The 21,858-nt window shown below is 33.5% G+C and overlaps 1 long non-coding RNA gene across 1 annotated transcript; it reads left to right on the top strand.

The window, feature by feature from the left end:
• The first annotated feature begins 3,044 nt into the window (after positions 1-3,044).
• On the top strand, positions 3,045-9,074 carry LOC143258051 (uncharacterized). The gene is made up of 2 exons (XR_013032117.1): positions 3,045-3,653; positions 8,704-9,074. It is a non-coding gene; the product is annotated as an uncharacterized LOC143258051 (long non-coding RNA).
• The last annotated feature ends 12,784 nt before the right edge of the window (positions 9,075-21,858 follow it).

Genomic DNA, 21,858 nt, shown 5'->3' with positions numbered 1-21,858 from the left:
AGAGGTCCCAAGGTTTGTTTACGACAGGGCGTCAAAAGTTACGAAACTGGAAAAAAAATATTTAAAATATTTTATTTAAAAAAAAGCGGTGTATTATTTCAATTCCTCTTTGTGTTTGTTTTTGTGCAAAGTTACACAGGGGGTTATTCGCTTCGAAAATCGAACCACAAGTCTTTAAAGCCATCGTGAAGCGCATCACATTCTACTGTAAGTCAGTGTGGAGTGTAATTACTGTTGGCCCCCCAGTGGCTCAGCGGTATGTCTGCGGACTTACAACGCTATAAAACCGGGTTTCGATACCTTTGGTGGGCAGAGCACAGATAGCCCATTGTGTAGCTTTGTGCTTAATTCTAAAACAACAAGAACAACAATTACTGCTGATAAATATGAAACTAACGAGAAGATGTCTTCACCGGAACTTACGTCGAAGTAAAAAAATACGACTGAGTCGATAAATGTTGATGTTGCTTTTTTAAAATGATATTTATGCTATGTGAAAACGAATACAGTGAACGAATAAAGACAAAACAGTCTCACTTGCTATTTATTACTATTCATAGACATGCATGCTCGTATAGAGGCAACATTAATATTAGTGAAGTGCCACTCGAAAGGAAAATTGCATTGGGACTTGAACACCCAAATCAAAAGTGGGATATTCAGTTTTGCATGCTTTTTTTTTGGGGGGGTAGTATAAAGCTTATGTCCTGAAATAAATTATTCCTTAAGGTCAAAGGCAAATGCATGAAAACTAGCATACTATCACTGAAATGTAAGTAATACCGACATATGTAATACCAAAATGCATTCATTAACATTTGTAATACCGGCTTATTTTTAGTAACGTGTGGAATACCGACATTCTTTCACTGATATGCGTAATACTAACATTATTTTAGCAACATGCTTAATACCAGCATACTTCCACTGATTAAATAGCCTTGAAATGATAATCAATATAAAACAAACATTACAAGGGAACTAGAATTACACGGTACATTTTTCATTATTAATCATAGTTGTTAACATTAAATCATAACGGATAATATCTTTGGTTGTAGCATCCATACACGTTGAAGATAATTCTCCATCAGGCAAAACTCTTAAAATTTTTATCAGTTGTGTTTGACATCACTTTGTAAATAAAAGAGTGGTTTGGTTTGTTCTATTCATGCCATGAAACACTTCTTCACGACGTTATTTACGTCGTAGGGAAAATTCACGCATCTGCAGTGACAGGTTCATTTTTGTCGTTAGAAGCGCTCGACTTGCAATCTACTTACTGGTTGCAGGTTCTAATCTCCGTCTCACCAAACATGCTTGCCCTTTCAATAGTGGGGACTTTATAATGCATTATCAGTCTCATCTGTGAGGGCGTTATAATGTTACTATCAATCTCACAACTAAAGATTAGGAGTTGGCATAGCAGAATAAGGATCATTTTTATACATCTTTAGATTATGAAAAATAAATTAGTTAATATCGTTAACAGTAAATATCAAACCGTCAAATAGGCATCTGCTCAACTACCAACATACAGATCACCACAGGGGCGAATAGGGTAAGTAGGAGCTTCTGTCAGGTTGTCGACATATTTAATACCAGTTTTGGTGTAGTTTAGTTTGGTTTTGAATTTCGCGCAAAGCTGCACGAGGACTATCTGCGCTAGCCGTCCCTAATTTAGCAGTGTAAAACTAGAAGTAAGACAGATAGTCATCACCACCCACCGCCAACTCTTGGGCTACTCTTTCATCAACGAATAGGGGGACTGACCACGACATTATAACGCCTCCACGGCTGGGAGGGCGAGCATATTTGGTGCGACCAGGATTAAAACCTGCAACCCTTAGATTACGAGTCGAACGCCTTCACCCACCTGGCCGTGCAGGGCCTTAAAAGGGTGGAGGTTGGAATTTTTACCTTGAAGGATTTTGTGGGTTGTTTTGTTTCTAATTTAACGTTGTACCTGGGTGTTAATGAAAACCGCCTTCCTATAACAGGTTGCAGTAGGAGTTGACACATTGTGAGTGTTAGCACTGTTTCGTACGCCTAATCGATTTGCCATGATTGCTGGCTAGTTTAATGCCAGCGTTTGAGTTTTGTCTGTTAGATGAAATATCCCCACCGGTTGTCCTGTCCAAAGCAGACCAGTCTTCTCCGTACTTTCTACAATCTATCTACAACACGAACACAATGGCTTCCAAGCGCTTGTTTAAACAGTCCGACCGCACAGAAATGTTTTGGTACTTTACCAGGCAACTTAACTGGTACATTTCAATCTAAGTTTTTAACATTTCTCACTGGTAGCTATCTACAGTGGTTGTCCTCATTTCCGGAACTTTCTCTACTACCATTTGTAAAAACCAACAGAGATAGAAGTTACGTAATCGATAAAACGTACATTGAATAATTACTGTGAACCGTAACTAGCATGGGCGGAGGGGAATATTAGAAGATATGTTATTTGAAAAGCACGCACGTTGTTTATTATTTAAATTGAATATATTTTGGATACTTAAACATCCCTTTCACAGACTTTTTTAAAATCAGGATGATTAATATATATTTTTTAAGTTCTTATCTACGGTTTTGAACCTACTTGACTAACAGCTGACAGAACCCATCGGATTATTTGAAAAGGTAAAAATATACGTTATTTTCCAGATTGTTTTGTCAATTAAGTTTTAATTTTAATTTAAAACAAGAGGTGGCGACACATATCCACGTATCTACCTGTGATTTATTTCGACAGATAACAGCTCTTTTCTTGAAACAAATGACATATTTTCACGAGTATCGTTGTGATTCAGATTATTTTACATTTTTTGAATTGAATTAGACCTTTCACTGTATAGGTGGCAGGCCAGCTCGTGAGAATAGCATAATTTAATCATAAATTTAGACGATGATGTCAAGCATCCGGTGAGGGCCACCCTGTGGAGAGAATCTAACTTACGAAGCTACTAATTATAGACTGATTGTGTAAATATCACCAGTGGGGGTGAACTATAATTTACTTAGAACTGTATAACAAATAGGTAAAAACAAATGTTTCTAATGTTATTACATGTTTGTTAATGCGGCCTTTGGCCTTTTTATGTTTCTTGTCATGAGCTTCCTGGTTGATACAGTGACTCCCTTGAACAACAGAAACATTTTACGATTAAAATAAAAGAGACTGAGTCAAGCATGAATATTTCCATCATGCATACACTTGGAGTCATCCAAGATGATATCGCATCTTGAAGTATTGTATTCTTTCTGTCTGTTCCAATACAGACGTCCCATGCGTTATGCTCTTGTGTTGTTGCCCTCCGCTAGTACAGCGGTATGTCTCCGTATTACAACGCTAAAATCAGGGGTTTGATTCCCCTCGGTGGGCTGAGCAGATAGCCCGATGTGGCTTTGCTATAAGAATAACACACTTGTGTTGTTCCACTTCTAATAATTATAGGGTAAAACATTTGTTCCAACACTTTTAAGAGGTAGGAGAGGAAACTCTCAAAATGAATAACAGAGTTGACTGTTACTTTCAAAACGCGTCCACAGCATGAGGTGGGTTTCAGTTGCATCACAACTCGAACCCTAAGCTTTTGGATCAGCAGCTCAGAACTTTATCTCCTATATCACGCCTGCATCATTCGAACAAGTATGTAAGTAGATAATTTATTCTGTTTGTGAAATTAGTATATGTTTAATGGTATAATTGCTATTTTTTTATCTCATTGGATGGTTAGAGCACTCGACTCGTGATCTGTGGGTCGAATCTCCCTCGCCTAACATACTCGCCCTTTCCTCGGTGGGAGCGTTCGAATGTTACGACCAATTCAACTCTTTATTGGTAAAATAGTAGCACGAGAGTTGGCGGTTGGTGGTGTTAACTATGTGTTTTTCCTCTATTTTATCACTACTAAACTAGGGACAGTTAGCGCAAATAACCTTCTGATGACTTTATACGAAATTCAAACAAAATAGTGAGTTGCGGACTCGAATCTCCGTCGCATCAAACGTACTCGCCCTTTCATCCATGGGGGCGTTATACTATGACGGTCAATCCCACTATTCGTTGGTAAAAGAGAAGCCCAAGAGTTGGCGGTGGGTGGTGATGACGAGCTGCTTTCCTTCTAGTCTTATACTGGTAAATTAGGGATGACTAGCGCAGATAGCCCTCGTGTAGTTTTGCCCGAAATTCAAAGTAACTTTTACTACTTTAAGCTAACTTGAAATTTCTACGTCATACATTTCATTCTTAATATAAAGCAATAACCAATCGTCTGAGAACATCAGGAGTTAGAAATGTAAGACAAATTGTGTAAAACATGAACAATGAGAGAACTCACTCAGGTAATTTGATTTCTTTGGATTGATTGTTTGTTGGTTTATGAATTTCGTGCAAAGCTACATGAGGGCTATCTGCGCTAGCCGTCCCTAATTTAGCAGTGTAAAACTAGAGTGAAGGTAATTAGTCATCACCACTTACCGCCAACTCTTGGGCTACTTTTTTTACTAAAGAAAAGTGGGATTGGCCATCACATTATAACGCCCCTACGACTGAAGGGCAAGCATATTTGCGTGATGGGGATTACGAACCCGCGACCCTCAGATTAGGAGTCGAGTGCTTTAACCATCTGGCCATGCTGGTCTAAGCCATATGCTGATGATAGAGAAATACACGTACAAAACGAAGTAACCAGTCAACTTACTTGTTTGAGCTAAGATCTTTATTTTAAGGGGTCCGCAATTTTATTTCATTTCCAAAATGAAAACAACTTATAATTCTTGAAAATGTTGGTATCATATGTATTCTATGAGGGTTGGGTTGGATATCGAGATGTTTACAATTTATTTTATGGTAAATATTATCATAGTTCCAATTCGTCTTTTGTTAAAGTTTATAAAATTTTGTTTGTAAATCAGAAAAGTGAGTAGCAGTAGTTGAAAACTTTTTTTGTCCTGAGTATAATGAAAAGTTCAAATGTAATATTTAATTTTCAATCCCACACTTCAAGGTGACTTTTATGTTGGGCCATAATTCTTCTGCAGATTTTTAAAACTTCTTTCATTAAATTCTAGCACGTTTCTAATGTGTAAATATACTTTTTTAATGCAAATATAAGAACCAGAAAATGAGTACGTCCGAGACTCCCATTCGGAGACCGTGCATACTCATTTCATATTGAACTGGTCTCTTATGGAACAAATAGCTTTTTCAAAGAAGTAAACTAGAATAACAGCTCTGAGGGATTAAGGAGCCTCTAGAATCCTAAAATAATATAACCGCTTTGTAGGATTAAGAAGTCATACAACCAAAAGAATATTACTGTTCTTCTGAGGCTGAGTTTCCTTAAAGAACTAAAATGATGTCACTTCTCTGTGCAGTTAGAAAGCTCTAAAACTAAACGAATGTCACTGTTGTATGAAGTTTAGAAACTCCAAACACTAAAACAATATTACAGCTTTATGATGTTACTAAAACAATATTACAGCTTTATGAAGTTACTAAAAGAGTATTACAGCTTTATGAAGTTATTAAAACAATATCACTCCTGTATAAGGATAAGAAACAATAATAACACTACTCTGTAGGGATGAAAAGCCCTAAAGATTTATAATAATATCACTGCTCTGTGGGGGTTAAGAACGCCCACCCACCCCTCAAAAAAAGAAAATAATTTTAGTGCTGTTTGGGGTTAAGAAATCCCAAAGTAATGTGATTATTTCACTCCTATAATTCATAGACACTAGGTTCTGAAACTATAGAGCAATATCAGTTTTACTAGGTTGTATTGTTCAAAGTGATTTATTAAAAACCTGTAAGGGGAACTTTCACCCTTAGTTTAATGAGTGAATTTTGGGACAACTCTCGCATGGTATGTCAGATTTTGCTTGGGTAAAGTTGGGGGAAATTGAATCAGAACTGATTTTTAATCTTTGCAAAGTGGCAGTACTGGCACCTTAGTAGATCCGTACGTGTTATTTTGAGTGCATGTTCTTAATGAAACGCGTGGGAAGCTGTTCGAAGCTAGAGTATAACCATGCGGAAGACAATGTTTACATTTGGTTTGTTCAGAACTGATTTACTGCTGTTTGGGACAATGTGTGTGTGAGTGTATGTTTGATGTTTTTCAAATAAATTTAAACACCGAGTTTTACAGCACCGGTTTTCTAAAAGTAGTCATCTAAACAGGGGTGAGTGACTTCTGAGAAACCCAATATATCATTTGATCTATTTAACAACTGAAATGCTAGATACTGTTTAGGTATGCTGTGTTTAATACAAGAATACACAGTGTTTAAGTGTATAGAACATAGTGTATTCTTGTATTGTACACTTGATTTTGATAAGAAATGGAATACTGGAAGTTAGGAGGTTATACAAATATTAACATTGATCTAATGTTCAGTTCCTTTCTAATTGGCCCCGGCATGGCTAGGTGCTTAAGGCGCTCGACTCGTAATCCGAAGGTCGAGGGTTGGAATCCCCGTCACACCAAACATCCTCGCCCTTTCAGTCGTGGGAGCGTTATAATGTTTCGATCAATCCCACTACTCATTGGTAAAAGAGTAGTTCAAGTGTTGGCGGTGGGTGGTGGTGAGCAGCTGCCTTCCCTCTAGTCTTACACTGCTAAATTAGGGACAGTTATCATTGATAGCCCTCGTGTAACTTTGTGCGAAATTTAAAGATAAACAAAACAAACAAACCCTTCTAATTTATCATATAGTTAAAGACGATCCAGTTTTTAGGATTTGTTCGTTTAAGTAATAACGTGGATTGGTACTGGCATCTAGTTAGACTTATTATACGTAGGATAGGTTTGTATTTATCCAGGCAATTATTGTTCCAGTTCTATGAGTAAAGCTAAACCTATTTTAGGTTGTCATATAAACTCCCTGATTGCTCTGTTGAAGCAGTAATGTGTACAATTAAAATTTCTAAAATTTTTTTATGTATCTGGTCTTATAACATAGTTTTGTGGTTGTAACATTTTGTTAATATCGAGTAAAAATGGTTCATTTTCATTGGTTGAGAAACTTTACATGACGACAGTTTACGTTTTTACGTATCTCACTTTTTATATACATTACACTATGTAACAAAATTTCTACTTTTTCTTGTTCCTGGATAGAAAGGGTTATTTTCCAGTTGGTTATGCCTAAAGTAAATGGAAAAGACCTATTTTTCTCTTCAAAGTTTGCTTTTGTGACCTGGGAGCGTATAGCGAATACATTATGGGAGACTATATTTGGGGAGTGATACGTGAAAGTGATTTACATTACAGTCGTAAATCTCACTTCTAAACATTTTTGTTCATTTTTGTATAACTTTAGTATAAATACATGTAAATATTGATTCATATGTTGTTTTATTCAGACATTATGAAAATGAAAATGCGCAAATTTGCCTGTTTTTACATGGAAAATAGGTTAATTTCTATATTTCATTATCCAGGTCACAAAAGCAAAGTTTGAAGGGAATAATGACCATTTTTTGTACTTTTACAATATAAACAATTCAGAAATAACACATACTATCCAGGAACAAAATTTGTGTTACATAGTGTTATTGGAAATAATTTTGGAAATGGTTAAGAAAAAGGGTGTAAAAGGCATATAGTGTGGAAATAAACTGATAGATTACATTGTGATTGGTTTACATCTGACAAATCAGAAAGTGCCTCATCAGCATAAAACCTGTAAAAGTAGAGGTAGTAAAACTATACCTAGTAGTAGTGGTGGTAGTATTGTGAACTTAGTTTTGGCTCACAGGACTGAAATATTGCAAGACAAACGTTTAGTGATAAGAGTTTTGGCGAACCAAAGATGCTCTTTGCAATTCTGCTAAGATTCTGAAGAGGGTATATTAAATTGACACTATCAGTAATGAAAGTGGTCTATAAGAAACCAAACCTCTTCGAAATGCTACAATAGATAGCGTAAAACGAGTTATTATAGACCTCATAGCCATTCGTGCTCCAAATATGCTACATTCTGCTTCCAGAGAATGAAATACGATTTCACTAAGAACTATGAAGCTACTTATAATACTCAGAAAGTGCCTATAAAGAAGTTACAATTGATAGCTGTGAGGTTCTTGTTCAAATTCTCCATACTTACTGATGGCAAATAACTAATGTATTTTTTATTCTTAATCTCTTTAGCATCGGATTATTGTACAGGATCTTTAAATTATCGTTGGCAGGCTAACAGTCATTTACAATTGTAATTGTTAAACTAATACGTTGGAAAAGAAACTACTGACTTAAGAGTTGAAAGGTGCTGTTAATATAACTATTCGCCTAAGTAACTGTTAAAAACTGCCTTTAAGTACACTTTAAAGACACTTTTTAGGTTATATGTTTAAAGAGACCATGCGTTTCACTTCTATTTTGTTCTTTGATATTTATAACCTTGTGATACCAGGTATATTTATTGTTTATTGTAGAAATGTATGGCTTCTTTGTTACTGTAGCAGGAAATACGGTTATTTATATAGAAACTGTTTTTTAATGCACTGTGTACTATAAATACTGTAGTGAAATAATTATGAAAATACACAAATGATGCACTTACACAAATCAACAGCAACGAGCAATAACAACTAACGGTTTACTTTATTATTGATACAAATGTTATCACAATAAATATAAAATAAAAGTGAATGAATTGTACAATGTACTAATGTGAGCCCTTTGCTTTACACAGAGCATCATTTCGATTTGCCTTTTGACCTTCTCAGATTTTATCTAATCCCGACGGGACATTGTGCAGGCCACGTCATGACTGTTCAATTGACCTATTTGCAGTACCATTGGGATCATTGTTTTACTGGAAGATGGATATCTCCTCAATGGATCGTGTTCCTGAGGGAATGACACGACGAATCAAAATTTTTATGTACATGTCTGCAGCCAGGTTGCCATCAATTTTGTGTTGGCTACTGACACTGTTGTTAGAGATGCATTTCTAAACTTCTGCTAATCCCTAATTGTGTTTCAACGTAGATGTTTAATTTACATTAATTATGATAACAACATGATTTATGATGTAGAATAAAAAATTCGAATTTTGGTTTATCTCTAAAGCCTCCAACTGTGTTTGAGATGTGGTATTCACTTCAATTATTTTTGGATAGACCTCATCTCAGTAGCAGTTTTTGAGTAGATACATGACCATTCAGACTATTCGTGTATGCAACTTACTGTTCCCGAGCTAGCATTTAAATTTCTACTTACAGTGAGGAGATCACTAGCAGGATCTGTACTCGACCATCGTCTGTCTTAGAAAAAATAATACTTAAATTTTCACTTACAGTAAGGAGGTCACTTAGAAAAAAATAATACACTTAACCTGATCTTGGTAGAAGAACCAACAGCTACAGTGTCATCACGTGCATGTATATAAATGTAATTCATTTATACGCAATAGAGGGGTGCATTATCATGTGATTTATCTTTTATAATCTTTACCTCACTGCTTTAATAATTATATCTAGCAATGTACACACACACACACACACACACTTCATTATACTTCAGTAATATATTCATAACAGTAGCACACAATACAGAGACTTATCACACTTTGTAAGAACACTGCGTGTTAATATTGGACTAATTTCCGCCACCGAGAATTGTAATTACTCAATACCGAAACGCCCCTGTAGATTATACTGTAACGGTTGAAAACAAATGCCCGGCCAGGACATCTCACCAATATTAATAATTTATCACAAATAATAATTAATTATTAATAATGGTATCAGTAAAAAATAATTAGAAAGACATAACCTAAGCTCACTAAAATAAAAAAATTCAACAGATAAAAATAATTGCGCTACTCAAACAATATCTGCCCCCCCCTTCTGCGGACATACTGCTAGAAACCGGGTTTCGATACCCATGGTGAGCAGAGCAGAGATAGCCCATTGTGTAGCTTTGTGCTTAACTTAAAATAAAGAAACAATCAAAGAATACATTTTAATATCATATGACAACCAGTAATAACTATATTCTTCAATGGTGATCTTGTGACTTTCTCTTTCATAGTGAAGCATGGCAGGGTAGGCCATGAGAGTGTATCTCATGTGATAACTACATTAATAGTACTATAAGTCACTGGTAGGAAAGCTGGTGTCAGTTTCAAAATTCAAATGATTATGCAGAATGTGAGTCGTTTTAATGCAACTAGAAATCACACATAAACTAAACGATAGAAGAAAATAACATATAAATAAACAACCATAATCGTATAAAAATATAATTTCCTATTTTATATCGTAATAAACTTCTTACACACAGTATCATGTTTGTGCACATCGGTTTCCAAGACCACGTTTATGCAGGATAAAAGAGCACAAAAGTCCATTGGACCTATGCTGACCGGTACTTGATTTAACGGTATTGCTGTGTATTATTGTGGTGAGCAAAGCACAGACAGTTCATTTGTGCTCAGTCCTAAAGAATCAGTCTTATAGGTTTAGTTATTTATAATATCTGAATCACCTTTTCTCTTGAATGAAGTAAGACAGTAACTTGGTAAAACGTTTGGTTTGTTTTCTTAATTTCGCGCAAAACTACGCGAGGACTATCTGGGCTCGCCGTCCCTAATTTAGCAGTGTAAGACTAGAGGGAAGGCAGCTAGTCATCACCATTCACCGTCACACCAAACATGCTAGCCATTTCAGACGTGGAGGCGTTATATGTAACGGGGATTCGAACTCGCGACCCTCGAATTACGTGGTAAAATGTCAGTACTACACGTTTTTAAAATTATCTCTCGAAACATATATCTACGTATATTTACTGTGGCTAGAGAAAAAAATTCAAAACATTATACGTATAATATACTAATGAAAGAAATGTGTATAGCAAAGCCACATCGAGTGATGCGTTCAGTCGAGGGGAATCCCACCACTAACTTTAAAGTAAAAAATTCGAAGACTTACCGCTGCCTCACGGAGAGACAACGAAAGAAACCTTGTCTGTATTGGATACAACAGGTGCAGTGTAGTTGACATAAATTTATACATTTAATGAGGGGCTTATTCCCCTGAAGCCAGTGTAAATTAGTGATAAATGGTGAATTAAACGAGAGACCGGACTTCCTAGTTGTTATTTCCGAAGGGCTTTTCTGTTGAATAATTCAAAAGAATAAATTAGTAATATGAATTATTAAATTATTTATAAATATAGATTCATTGTGTTGAACATAAGTAAACTAAAACAACACACATTTTATATACTGTTTACTGTAGTATAGCAGCTGTAAATATCTATTATTGTATTCAAAATGGCGGTCATAGTTCATATGGAGATGATACCTCCGGCTCGTACGTGTTACCATTTTATACTGGTAGGTTATTAAAATGAAACAGCTGAACGCACATATATCAATATTTTTATTCAAATTGTTTAATTTACTGTAAGTATATATATATATATAGTATAGTATAGAACTTCCTTAAATACACGTTTAAAACATCAATTGAACTAGCAATATTTCTGTACACAGTAAACTCGAATGTCTGTTTACTTTTGGCTGAAAATAATTACTGTTGTAATTTAAGCGTACAGCTACACAATTTCTATATGTATTACGTCAACCACGACAAATCAAACCCCGGATTTTAGCGTTACAAATCCGTAAACACATTGCTAAACCTGTGGAATCAAAATGGTAAAAATCAAACGACAGAGAAGTAGTTTTTATCTAAAATTAATAGAGTTGCAAGAAAAAATGCATCAGTGATATTAGTTTAAAGTTGCAAATGAAAATGCTACAGTAGTTAGAATGTAAAGTTTTAGCTGAGAATGCTACAGTAGTTAGAATGTAAAGTTTTAGCTGAAAATGCTACAGTAGTTAGAGTGTAAAGTTTTAGCTGAAAATGCTTCAGTAATATTAGTTTAAAGTTGCAGGTGAGTATGCTTTAATAGTATTAAATTTGCAGATGAGAGTGCTTCAGTTGTATTACTTTACAGTTGCTGATGAGAATGCTTCAGTAAGTTTAGTTTAAATTTGTAGATGAAAATGCTTCAGTAATATTAGGTTAAAGTTTCAGGTGAGAATGCTTTTGTAGTATTAAAGTTGAAGATGAGAAGTCTTTAGTAATATTAGTTTAAAGTTGCAGATGAGAACACTTCCGTAGAATTAATTTACAGTTGTACGTGAGAATGCTGCAGTAGTATTAATATAAAATTGTACATGAGAATGCTTGAGTAGTATTAGTTTAACGTTGTATATGAGAATGCTTCAGTAGTATTAGCTTAAAGTCGCAGATGAGAATGCTTCAGTAGTATTAGTTTAAATTTGCTCATTAGAATGCTTCAGTAGTAGTAGTTTAAAGTTGTAAATAACAATATTTCTGTAGTAATTGTTGAAAGTTGCAAATGAGAACGCTTTAGGTTTATTAGTTTAAAGGTGCTGGTGAGAATGTTTCAGTAATATTAGTTTAAAGTTGCATGTGAGAATGTTTCAGTTGTATTAAATTTGCAGATGAGAATGCTTCAGAAGTATTAGTTTAAAGTTGCAGATGAGAATGCTTCAGTAATATTAGTTGAAAGTTGTAAATGAAAATGCTTTAGTAGCATTGGTTTGAAGTTACAGTAAAGAATTTTTAAGTAGTATTGGTTCAAAGTTGCAGATGAGAATATTTGATTAATATTAGTTTAAAGTTGCAGGAGAGAATGCTTCAGTAGTATTAATGTTGCAGATGAGAATGATTCAGTAATATTACTTGTAGATGAGAACGCTTTAGTAGTATTTGTTTAAAGTTGCAAATAAGAATGTTTCCCTAATATTACTTTAATGTTGCAGATGAGAATGTATCAGTAGTATCAGTTTAAAAATGCTGATGAGAATATTTCAGTAGTATTAATTTAAAGATGCAGATGACGACGCTTTAGTAGTATCAGTTTAAAGTTGCAGATGAGAATGCTTCATTAATATTACTTCAAAGTCGTAGATGAGAATTTTTCAGTGATATTATTCTAAAGTTGCAGGTACAAATGCTTCAGTAGTATTAATGTTGCAGATGAGTACGCTTAAGTAGTATTTGTTTATTGTTTGAGATGAGAATGCTTCAGTAGTATTAAAGTTGCAGATGATGATGCTTCAGCACTATCAGTTTAAAGTTGGAGATGATGACGCTTCAGCACTATTAGTTTAAAGTTGCAAATAATAACGATTCAATATTATTAGTTTAAAGTTAGAAATGAGAATGCTTCAGTAATATTAGTTTAATGTTGCAGATTTGAATGTTTCAGTTATATTAGTTTAAAGTTATAGTGAGATTGCTTCAATAGTATTAAAGTTGCAGATGAGAACGCTTCAGTAGTATTTGTTTATAGTTAGAGATGAGAATGCTTCAGTAATATTAGTTTAATGTTGCAGATTTGAATGTTTCAGTTATATTAGTTTAAAGTTAGAGATGAGAATGCTTCAGCAATATTAGTTTAATGTTGCAGATTTGAATGTTTCAGCTATATTAGTTTAAAGTTATAGTGAGATTGCTTAAATAGTATTAAAGTTGCAGATGAGAACGCTTCAGTAGTATTTGTTTATAGTTTGAGATGAGAATGCTGCAGTAATATTAGTTTAAAGTTGAAGATGAGAATGTTACAGTTGTTATACTTTAAAGTTGCACTTGAGAATGCTTCAGTACAATTACCTAGTTTAAAGTTGAAGATGAGAATGTTACAGTTGTTATAGTTCAAAGTTGCACTTGAGAATGCTTCAGTACAATTACCTAGTTTAAATTTGTCGATGAGAATGCTTCAGTAATATTAATTTAAAATTCAGAGTATAATGTTTCAGTAATATTAGTTTAACGTTGGATATGAGAATGCTTCAGTATTATTTGTTGAGCGGTTCAGTAATATTAGTTTAAATATGCAGAGGATAACCCCTCAGTAGTATTGGTTTCTCAGATGAGAAGGCTTCGGTAGTATTGGTTTAAAGTCGCAATTGAGAATGCTTCAGTATTATTTGTTTAAAGTTGAAGATGAAAATGCTTCAGTAGTATTAACTTAATGTTTTATGTGAGAATACTTCAGTAGTATTAATATAAAATTTTACATGAAAATGCTTGAGTAGTATTAGTTTGAATTTGCAGATGAGAATTTTTCTGTAATATTAGTTTAAAGTTGCAGGTGAGAATGCTTCAGTAATATTAGTTTAAAGATGCAGATTAGAACGCATCAGTAGTATTGGTTTAAAGTTTCAGATGAAAATGTTTTAATAGTATTAGTAGAACGTTGCAGATGAGAATGCTCCAGTAATATTAGTTTAAATTTGCAGATGAGAAAGCTTCAGTAGTATTAGTTTAAGGTTGGAGATGAGAATTCTTCAGAAGTATTTGTTTAAAGATGCAGATGAGAATGATTCAGTAATATTAATTTAAAGTAAGATGCCAATGCTTCACTGATATTGGTTTAAAGTTGCAGATGAGAATGTTTAAATAATATTTGTTTGACGTTTCAGACGAGAATGCTTCAATAGTATCAATTTAAAGTTGTGGTTCAGTATATTTTAGTAGTACTAGTGTGAATTTGTAGATGAGAATGCTTTAGTAATATTGTTTAAAATTGCAGATAAGAAAGCTTTAGTAGTATTGGTTTAAAGTTGTACTTGAGAATGCTTCAGTAGTATTTGTTTAAAGTTGCAGATGAGAATGCGCAAATAATATTAGTTTAAAGTTGCAAATGATAAAGCTTCAGGAGTAGTAGTTTAATGTTTGAGATGAGAATTCTTCAGAAGTATGGGATTAAAGTTACAGATGAGAATTGTTTAATAATATTAGTTTAAAGTTGCTTATGAGATCGCTTGAGTAGAATTTGGTTAGAGTTTCAAATGACAATGCTTCAGTAAGATTAGTTTAAAGTTGTTGATGAGAAATTTTGAGTAATATTAGTTTAGAGTTTCAGGAGAGAATTTTTAAGTAGTATTAAAGTTGCAGATGAGAATGCTTCAGTTGTATTAGTTTAAAGTTGCAGATGAGAATGCTTCAGTGGTGTTGGTTTAATGTGTCAGTTGAGAATGCATCAGTAGTATTAGTTTCAATTTGCAGAATGGAATTCTTCAATATTATTAGTTAAAAGTTGCAGATGTGAATGCTTCAGTAATATCAAATTAAAGAGGTAGATAAGAATGTTTCAGTCATATTAGTTTAATGTTGCAGTTGATAATGCTTTAGAAGTATTAAAGTTGCAGATGAGAATGCTTCAGTAGTATTAAAGTTGCAGATGAGAATGCATCAGTAATATTAGTTTAAAGTTGTTGATGAAAACGCTTGAGTAGTATTTGTTTATAGTTTCAAATGAGAATTTTTGAGTAATATTAGTTTAAAGATGCAGATGAGAATGATTCAGTAATAATAATTTAAAGTAAGATGCCAATGCTTCACTGATATTGGTTTAAAGTTGCAGATGAGAATGTTTAAATAATATTTGTTTGACGTTTCAGACGAGAATGCTTCAATAGCATCAATTTAAAGTTGTGGTTCAGTATATTTTAGTAGTACTAGTGTGAATTTGTAGATGAGAATGCTTTAGTAATATTGTTTAAAATTGCAGATAAGAAAGCTTCAGTAGTATAAGTTTAAAGTTGTAAATGAGAATTTTCCTGTAATATTAGTTTAAAGTTTCAGATAAGAAAGCTTCAGGAGTATTAGTTTAATGTTGGAGATGAGAATTCTTGATAAGTATTGGATTAAAGTTGCAAATGAGAATGGTTCAGTAATATCACGTTAAAGTTGCTTATGAGAACGCTTGAGTTGAATTTGTTTAGAGTTTCAAATCAGAATGCTTCAGTATTATTAGTTTAAAGATGGAGAAGAGAATGCTTCAATATTATTAGTTTAAAGTTGCTGATGAGAATATTTGAGTAATATTAGTTTAATGTTTCAGAAGAGAATGCTTTAGTGGTATTAAAGTTGCAGATGAGAATGCTTCAGTAATATAAACGTTGCAGATGAGAACGCTTCAGTAGCATTAGTTTAATATTGCAGGTGAAAATGCTTCAGAAGTATTAAAGTTGCAGATGAGAACGCTTCAATTGTATTTGTTTAAAGTTGCTGATGAGAACGCTTGAGTAGTATTTGTTTATAGTTTGAAATGAGACGTTTTGAGTAATACTAGTTTATAGATGCAGATTAGAACGCTACAGTAGAATTTGTTTAAAAATTCATATGAGAATGCGTCAGAAATATTAGTTTAAAGTCGCAGATGAGAATGATTCAGTAATATTAATTTAAAGTTGCAGATTACAATGCTTCAGTGATATTGGTTTAAAGTTGCAGGTGAGAATGCTTTGATAGTATTAATGTTGCAGATGAGAATATTTCTACAATGTTACTTTAAGTTCCAGATGAGAATTCTTTAGTAGCATTGGCTTAAAGTTGCTGTAAAGAATGCTTAAGTAGTATTGGTTTAAAGTTACAGATGAGAATGTTTCAGTAATATTTTTTTACGTTTGAGATGAGAATGCTTCAGTAGTATTAATTTAATGTTGGAGATGAGAATATTTCAGTAGTATTAGTGTGAATTTGGAGATGAGAACGCTTCAGTAGTATCAGTTTAAAGTTGCATATGAGAATGCTTCTGTAGTATTGGTTTAATGTGTCAGTTGAGATTGCTTCAGTAGTATTCATTTAAAGTTGCAAATGAGAATTCTTCAATATTATTAGTTTGAATTTGCTGATCAGAATACTTCAGCAGTATTAGTTTAAAATTGCAGATGAGAAAGCTTTAGGAGTATTAGTTTAATGTTGGAGATGAGAACTATAGAGAAGTATTGGATTGAAGTTGCAGTTAAGAATGGTTCAGTAATATCAGTTTAAAGTTGCTTATGAGAACGCTTGAGTAGAATTTGTTTTGAATTTCAAATGCGAATGCTTCAGTAATATTAGTTTAAAGATGGAGAAGAGAATGCTTCAATATCATTAGTTTAATTTTGCTGATGAGAATGTTTGAGTAATATTAGTTTAAAGTTTCAGGAGAGAATGCTTCAGTAGTATTAAAGTTGCAGATGAAAACGCTTCAGTAGTATTAAAGTTGCAGATGAAAACGCTTCAGTAGTATTAGTTTAAAGTTGCAGATAAGAATGCTTCAGTAGTATTAGTTTAAAGTTGCAGATAAGAAGTATTAGCTTCAGGTTTAAAGTTGCTGATCAGAATACTTCAGCCGTATTAGTTTAAGGTTGCAGATGAGAATGCTTCAGTAATATCAATTTAAAGTCGTACATGAGAATGTTTCAGTGATATTAGTTTAATATTGCAGAGGAAAATGCTTCAGTAGTATTAAAGTGCAGATGAGAACCCTTCAGTAGTATTTGTTTAAAGTTGCTGATGAGAACGCTTGAGTAGTATTTTTTATAGTTTCAAATGAGACTTTTTGAGTAATATTAGTTTATAGATCCAGATGAGAACGCTACAGTAGAATTTGTTTAGAGTTTCGTATGAGATTTAATTCAGTAATATTAGTTTAAAGTCGCAGATGAGAATCATTAAGTAATATTTATTTAAAGTTGCAGATGACAATGCTTCAGTGATATTGGTTTAAAGATGCAGATGAGAATGCTTAATGGTATTAAAGTTGCAGATGAAAATTCTTCAGTAGTATTAGTTTGATCTTGCAACTGAGAATGCTTCAGTAATATGAGGTTAAAGTTTCAGTTGAGAATGCTTTAGAACTGTTAAAGTTGCAGATGAGAACGCTTAAGTAGTATTTGTTGAAAGTTTCAAATGAGAACGCTTCAGGTTTATTAGTTTAAGGTTGCAGATGAGAATGCTTCAATATTATTAGTTTAAAGATGCTGATGAAAACGTTTTCGTAATATTAGTTTAAAGTTTCAGAAAAGAATTCTTCAGTAGTATTGGATTAAAATGTCAGATGAAATACTTCACTAGTATTAATTTAAAGTTGTAAATGACAATACTTCAGCAGTATTAGTTTAAAGTTGTAGTTGAGAATTTTTCAATAATATTAGTTTAAATTTTCAGATGAGAATTCTTTAGTAATATTTTTTAAAATTGCAGATAAGAAAGCTTTAGGAGTATTGGTTTAAAGTTGTACTTGAGAATTCTTTAGTAGTGTTAATTTAAAGTTGTTCGTGAGAATCCTTCAGTAGTATTAATATAAAGTTGCCCATGGGAATGCTTCAGTAGTTATAATTTAAAGTTGCACATGAGAATGTTTCAATAGTATTAATATAAAATTGTACATGAGAATGCTTGATTAGTATTAGTTTAATGTTGGAATATAGAATACGTCAGTAGTATTTGTTTAAAGTTGCAGATACATTTTTCTACAACTATACTTTGTGGCTCTGCTGTTGATGTTGTGTTTGCTCTTTTGAAACAATTATTGTAACATTTAGGTAAAAATTGTATGCTACTTTCATAGCGTCTATAGTTTTAGATGGTTCGATATTTTAAATCCAATATAATTTTTTTTACGTTAACTTTAAGTGAATTTTTCTTTTAAATTGTATTATTCAATGAATGGTTTTCAACGGAGATAGAATTCTCGGCAACCATGGCTAAACTAAGACACAGCTTTAGCCAGAAACATGAAGGACTGAGTCAGGTGTTTGGAAAACTTACATCTAAAATAGACGTGTGTAGGTAATCCACTTTTCATTAGAATAGACCACCTTTTGTTGTTGTTTATCTTTAGCAGATTTCACGACAGTAAACGTTCCCTTTTCTGCTTGCTCCTGTTTTTTATACGTTATTTAACAATAAACAATATCCTGTTATTTTTCTTTAACACATTTCATCAGAATACACAACTCTTTTCTGTGTTGTAGTTTAAAACGTTCCTAAACAACAGTTTTTATTCTGTTCTTTTTGTGTAAAAGGTTTCATAACAAAAAACCTTTCCCATTCTTTTTTCGTGTTTTATAACAAACAAATCTTTACTGTTCTGTTTTTCTAGCACATTTCATAACAAACAAATCTCTCCTGTTCTGTTTCTCTAACACATTTCATAACAAACAAATCTTTCCTGTTCTGTTTCTCTAACACATTTCATAACAAACAAATCTTTCCTGTTTTGTTTCTCTAACACATTTCATAACAAACAATTCTTTCCTGTTCTGTTTCTCTAATACACAAACAAATCTTTCCTGTTCTGTTTCTCTAACACATTTCATAACAAACAAATCTTTTCTGTTCTGTTTCTCTAACACATTTCATAACAAACAATTCTTTCCTGTTCTGTTTCTCTAATACACAAACAAATCTTTCCTGTTCTGTTTCTCTAACACATTTCATCACAAACAAATCTTTCCTGTTCTATTTCTCTAACACATTTCATAACAAACAAATCTTTCCTGTTCTGTTTCTCTAACACATTTTATAACAAACAATTTTTTTTGTTCTATTTCTCTAACAGATTTCATAACAAACAAATCTTTCCTGTTTTATTTCTCTAACACATTTCATAACAAACAAATCTTTCCTGTCAGAAGACTCACGGAAGCAAAGAAAACAGATTTTTCTTTAGGTGGAAGGAATACTTTAATAGTTTAAATGTTTAACTGTGATGTGTTATTTATTACTACGGTGGAAAACACATTGGCAACTACAGCAACGTTTTGTGAGTTCGCTTCGTATATTTATCTGAAACTATGCTATGTATGGTCTCTTCTAATTTTGAACTTATATATTATAGCAGAAACGGCTAATCCTCATTATTCCTCCAATACTTGCTCTAATCTTGTTTGGACGAGTAACGAAATTTAACAGTCTTTTCTATATTGCATTCAAAACTTGAAAATGCAGTGAGCCATTGCGTAACGAAATGCCAACCATGGACCCTCTATTCTAACTACAACAGGCTAATCAATAGCCATACCCGACTAGCAACATTTAGATGACAACTCTTCTACACAGAAGTTTCCGTTTTGTTGTCAGTATTTGAACTGACTTCGCGTTAGCTGTCGAGACGTTTGGAGTCTGGGGAGAAAAAGAAAACTGACACCTACCACCTACAATAGCACATCATGCTTGGCTGGAGAAGTGGTGTGTTTCCTTATTGGTGGGTTGTACTCGTGTTTTGGTGATACGCTAGATCGTTAATACAAGGAGAGTTGGGGTGAGGAGATTTTGTGACTGTATATGCATATTACTAAACTGAACAATTGCGTGGTCTACCCCTTTCAGAATCGCTTACTAGATTAACTATTCAGATTCAGTGGCTTGGAAGTAGCGCACGATTTGTACTAATGGAAGACACGCTGCCAGGAATGCCACAAGATTCCCGTTCGGTAATCATTTCACTTGCGAAAGTTTACATCAGATTTCAGTCAAGGGTTAAATAATGGCTCGGGATACTTCCTAATACATATGCTACGGGTTTCCATCTAGTACTTGCAAGGTCATTCTTCAAAACTTTGACTCAATTCAATGAAAAACACCTAATTACCGCAAACTACAATTACAGCAATCTGTATTCGTTAGATAACGTTTAGAAATCGCTGCACACCCACTTGCCTGGCTTTACAGAAAGAGAAAGGAACCATATTTGCATGCTAATGTAGCGCGCATTTTGAAACTGAGGAAGCAACACATTATATTCAACTTTGTGCATCTCGGCGTGGTGAATGTTTATTGCTTTGTAAAACATTGTAACGCTGCAGGTACCAGAGCTTCATCTTTGCTTCTTCAACCAAGAAATTATATATGGTTTCATTTTATTTTTATTTATTTTTTTTTATAACAGTGATTAAGTTTCACATTCCTTTCATACGTCAGCGTGAAACGTATCTAGCCGGTTTCAATAGTTTTCGAATGAAAACCTTTTTTGATGATGTATATGCAACATTAATTTGTTAGAATAGTTGGTGCATTTAGGAAAATTGTTCATTTCATTTAAATTTTAATGTTGCTATTTTTATTTTTATTTTTTCGGTTAGCTACAAACGCCATTCACGATAAGTAATTAAAGCAAAGATATAACCGCGTTAACAGTTACAGCGTTTGCACATGTGATCGTTTATCAAAGTTTTATTCGTTGTTTTATCTCAAGGAAAATAATTATAATCCTTAAAGTGTGTTTGCTTCTTTTCTCCCCCATTATAAAGAATGATGAAAGTAGTTTTTCCTGATTTTCAATCCATAAACAAATGCCACCCCTTCACCCCCTTCCTACACCAGTGGCTCAGTAGGAAGTCAGTTGTTTTCTGACACTAAAAATAAGGCTTTGATATTTGCGGTGGATCGTCATTGATATATTTTATTTTATAAATCCACTGGAATGTTGAGAAACGGGTAATGAAATTGTAAAGGATTATCATAATTCAAGCATTAATCCCGTCACACCAAACATGCTCGCCCCTTTCAGCCGTGGAGGCGTTATAATGTGACGGTCAATCCCACTATTCGTTGGTAAAAAGAGTAGCCCAAGAGTTAGCGGTGAGTGGTGATGACTTCCTTCTATTCTCACACTGCTAAACTAGGGACAGATAGCCTTCGTGTAGTTTTGCGCGAAATTCAAATTGAACGAAAAACAAACACAAACTTAGACATTATGACGTCACCTCACATCACGTATACTTTTACGTAGCAAACAAACGTTTTTTCAATTTATGATGATTTTATGAGTGAAGAGTAACATACAGTTTCAAATAGTATAAAACAATTAGTTATCTGGACGTCATGGTAATAAAAGATGGTGTTTGATTTTCTTAACTTTTCATACCATAGAAGGTTTTCGAATGTTCTCAGAGTTGTTACATTTCCAATGTGTTTTTCTTTGTCTGAATTTAAACTTAAAACGTTCATGATTGTGAAAACAGCTGCTGCCCAACTGTTAAAATATTTCATCGAAACACACTATTCTACTTTTAAACTTACATTTC

The sequence above is a fragment of the Tachypleus tridentatus genome, chromosome 7, assembly GCF_004210375.1.
Source record: "Tachypleus tridentatus isolate NWPU-2018 chromosome 7, ASM421037v1, whole genome shotgun sequence".
Classification (NCBI taxonomy): domain Eukaryota; kingdom Metazoa; phylum Arthropoda; class Merostomata; order Xiphosura; family Limulidae; genus Tachypleus; species Tachypleus tridentatus.
This window is presented reverse-complemented; position numbering and strand designations above follow the sequence as displayed.